General features: G+C 37.2%; 1 long non-coding RNA gene across 1 annotated transcript; it reads right to left on the minus strand.

Annotated features, from left to right (window-relative positions):
* Positions 1-1,305: 1,305 nt before the first annotated feature.
* On the minus strand, positions 1,306-3,825 carry LOC118148605 (uncharacterized). Its single transcript, XR_004735511.3, has 3 exons — positions 3,712-3,825; positions 2,110-2,217; positions 1,306-1,906 (listed from the first exon to the last, which is right to left on the minus strand). It is a non-coding gene; the product is annotated as an uncharacterized LOC118148605 (long non-coding RNA).
* Between the last annotated feature and the right edge of the window lie 645 nt (positions 3,826-4,470).

The raw sequence follows: 4,470 nt of genomic DNA on the forward strand, positions 1-4,470 counted from the left end.
ATAGTAAATCCTTAATCTGTTCCTCATCTCTCAAGCCTGACCTATTGTGGTTCATTCCAACTGTTTTGTCTGCCTTGTTTTTTCCACTGTCTTCGCACACCTATCCACCCTGATACTCTGTCAAAGTTATCTCTCTAAAAGAAAACAGAAATGAAAACGAAAACAAATTTTTTTTCTGCTAAGAACACCCTCTCCTGCTCAAAGTCCACAATGGTTTTCTATTTCTTATTTTTTAATTTTAATTTTATTTTTATTTTACTTTAGGTGTATACTATATCCAGCATTTCTCCCCATGTTATCCCTCCCACCCTCCCCACCTTGTCCTGAAGTCAAGGCTGCCTCTTGACTTTGATGCTGACTTAGGCCATCCTTTTGCAAAATGTACATAGGAATGTCATTCCATCAAGGCAAGTCTTTGAGAAGAAAATACATAGAAGTTGCTTGGAGACTTATGGGATCTCATTTGTCATGTAAATATTTAGTAATACCAACAATAAACATACCCTTGTTCCCAAGGAGAAACAGTTGAGAACTGACCTTTACTGCAGTATCTGGAGGATGACAGATCTTGTTATTCTTTGATCATAGAGCTTGTCATATGTATTTGTCTAGCACATATCACCATGGTATGCTGTGAGTGCTACATGTCATGGGTTATAAGATCACAAAATTCAATTAAAGGAAGGAACTGTAGGAAAAGTAATGAGATCCTCTAAGTAACAAATGCAATGTGACAGTTGTGGCATTGAAGATGAAATCAAATATGCATGGTTAATAGCATTGGTGGAAACTTCCTCTTAAGCTAGATGTTTTATTCTCAATAAATCTTAACCAGATGCCTGTATGTTTGCTATACTGCCATTTTAATGTGAAACTGCCTTTTCTAACCAACTGTCTTCCTCCAGTACTTAGTATCAGTTGCCACCATCCCTGACCTGTATATGGTATCTGTGGAAGTTGTTTTTGACTAAGGAAAATTTTCATGGATCAACCATGTAAAATGAATACAGATACTTCATTATGCTTGTCTGTTATTAGATTCTGGCCCTGTCTGCAACCCTGCTTTAGTATTCATTATACTTACTTCTTGAATGACTTAAGAAAAACTTGTTAAAATTACTCATGAACAATTTGCTCCGATGCTACACACAAATCATTTGATAGATTAGTAGCTCTGACTCTCAGATCCAAAATTCATGAACTTGAATTCTGTTTTTTTAAACTTTCTTTTCCTAAGTCTTTCATATATTCCTAACCTTGACTTTAAATTTTAACTAGGCTCTACTGAATCTATGGTATTTGGACTATGTACTAATTGCCAAATTAAAGGTACTTTCTCCTCACATGATGCCTGTTGCACATTCTAGAATAAAAAGAGAAGACTATACATCCATTTTTAAATGCTTCAATTTCTTCCTAATATTTTTAAATGGATATACCATAGTTGTACATTTTTTGGGGCACATGAATGCTCTAATTTCTTATACACATACATACAACGGCATGTCAATGGTTGTTATCCTTCAATGATGGTGGTATAGTAGCAGACATTTGTGGTTTGGCTCCCATCCCCTGTAATTTTCCTTCAAGCTTTAACTCCCAGTCTCATCAGTCGTATCAAGGTCTCTACTACCTGTAGTCCTTGTGGCCTGGGAGGTGGGTTTCACCCTTGTTCCCCTAGTCTATTGGCACACTGAGCCAGGGGAGGATTTAGGGCCAGGCCCTGAACCAACGTATCTCACTACTGAAGCTTTGGTTTCGGCCATCAATGATGCAGAGCCTTTCCCATGGATGTGGAGCTGGAGGTAGGCAGTACTGGCTTTGTCACAGTACAGTCACACTGCAGTCTCTGTCGGGGAGAAAAGATTTCTTTCTTCACCCATTACTAGGTTCATGGATGAGGCACCTATAAGAAAAGATTAACAAGAAAAAAGCATACAAATTTATTTAATATAAGCTTTATGAGAGGCTTTAGAAACTAAGACTCAAAGAGTTAGGAAAATCTGTATATTTTTATGCTTAGTTTGAATGAAGAGGTCCACAGTGGTGGAGAAGTACGAGTGGACCAAAGAAATGTGATCTAATGGTAATAAACTTGGGGGAACTTACAAGGCCTGCTTACTCAGATTCTTCTCCGTGTTCTTCTGTCTTCAGAGATGAGGATGTGTCTTTCCTCCAGGTATAGGGAGGGCACCCCTAGAATAGGGGTCTTATGACCTGCTTCAGAGAACAAGGGGAAGATGAGAGAAACCTTTCTGCTTCTGCTGTTTGCTCAAATGCCAATGTGCCCTATTTGAGGTTAATGTGTCTTGAGCTCAGCCACTCTGAAGAGGCAGTCTGACTGGGAATGGAACCAGCCTCATGGACAGTAAAGTCGAAGGAGGCAAGATAAAAATCTGGAGCTGGTGACACTATTTGATCTCAGATCAAGAGGCACCCAAAGTTAGTTCAAACCCTGCTCTTTTCAGTTCTAGGAGCCAAGAGATTCCCTTTATGCTAAAGGAATTTGAATTGGGTTTTACTGTTGCCTGCAGTAGAAAGAGAGTCTTCCATTTACAAATCATGGATGATAACTTCCTTAGTATTTTACCATATTTTTCATATTTCTCTATGATGAATATAATAGTCACAAACAAAATCCCACCTATACCCTCCAGTAAATGTTGTAAAATTGTTTTCAGTTCTCCAAGATGGGACTTATTTGGGGTGTTGAGAAGTTTAGTTTTTTCTTTATGTTGAATGTGAATATTTACTTTTACTTTGCAGATAAATAATATATTCTCTTAAAGAAAGAATTTATTCCTAAATCTTGTTCAAGCTGTTGTGGTAGCTGACAATACCCAGGATGATTTTAGAATAATCCTCTTACTTTTTTTTAAGCTAACTTAGATTTAAGCAAGACTCAATTTTCTTTGTCTAGGTCAATATTTATTATTCTATACAGATTTCCATCCTAGGTGAAGAGAACTTTGACACGTTTTTCTTCTGAGACAGCTGCTTTCTTTCAATTCATTGGTATGCATTTTATTAAAACAAGGCCATAAGTTTAATGTGGCCCCCATAGAATATTTTCGATTAACAAATATTTGCTGAGAAACAGTCTGGGTTCTTAAACTTCTCAGGTTAAAAATTGCTGAATTCAGGGAAGTTGAAGCATAAAGCTAGGTCGAGGTGGGAGATAGCTATCACCTTTCATTGAGAGAAGCCAGAAGGTTGGCATGGAAACCTGGGAAAAATAAATTATAGATGTTCCAGGAGTTTGTTGTGGGGACTAAGTATGTATAGATGAGAAACAATCATCCCCATACTCAAAGACCACTGTGGTTATTTATGGAGTGGTGACATTTTATGTAACCCTAGATAGCTTACTTATGTTGAAACCTATGTGCCAGTTAGGGATCTTGGTGGAAAGCAGGAAAAACTGACTTTGAAAAAGAAAAGTTAACCTTTAGAAGGATCTGGCATGACTTACCGGCTGAAGAGCCAGGCTGGAAAGGGCAGGAAGCAGGAGTGCTCTGGGCATCTGGTAGTGGGGACTCGGCTATTATTTTAATAAGATAGCTCCAGTTTTTCAAATCCTTTTGTCTCTCTACTAAAAATGTGAAGTCCTAGGAAATGGAAAGCCTTGGGCAGTATCTTAGTCTGTTTTTGCAGCTATAACAAAACACCTTAGACTGAGTAGTTCGTAAATAATAGAAACGTCTTGCTCACAGTTCTAGGGGCTGGGAAGTCCAAGATCAAGGCACCAGCATATTTGGTGTCTGGTGAGGGGTACTCTCTGCTTCATAGATGGTGCCCCTTGCTGCACTCTTGCATGGCAGAAATGGCACAGCTCTTTTGTGAAGTCACCAATTCTACATATGAGACCTCTACCCTCATGACTTGATCACCTTCTAAAGGCCCCACCTCTTAATACTATCACATTGGTGATTAAGTTTCAACATATAAATGTGGAAGCAGAGACACAAATATTCAGAATATAACAGGCTGAGAAGGGTGAAACATCTTGTCTTGATAGATTCATCAATTCTGCTTCACTAGAAGAATAGAAGAATTGATGTTAGGCAACTCAACATGATAATATGTTCTGTATTCAGTTAGGATTTAGTAGTGGGCATAAAACTTGGCCATTAAAACATTCCACCCACAGACAATTCATTTATGTATTTTCAAATATGACTGTTACAAAACTTCTGAACTTCACAAAAATAATTTTCCATTATTATAAAAAAGTAAAATTCACAAAAATATTTTTGGTGTAATATATTAAAGAAATTATCTCTTCATGTCTGTCAGTTACTTGGTCAAATATAAATTGTATACCTCAATTAATGAATGAAACAAATAAAAAGATTATAAGTATGACTTAATTAGCTTTTTGTGAAGTCCCTATAAAAATTAGACTAGGAAAATGATAGTGGTATTTGGAAGCCATTTTCAATTTCAAGAAATCGATTGAATCGTATTTGA

This window comes from Callithrix jacchus, chromosome 16, assembly GCF_049354715.1.
Source record: "Callithrix jacchus isolate 240 chromosome 16, calJac240_pri, whole genome shotgun sequence".
NCBI lineage: Eukaryota > Metazoa > Chordata > Mammalia > Primates > Cebidae > Callithrix > Callithrix jacchus.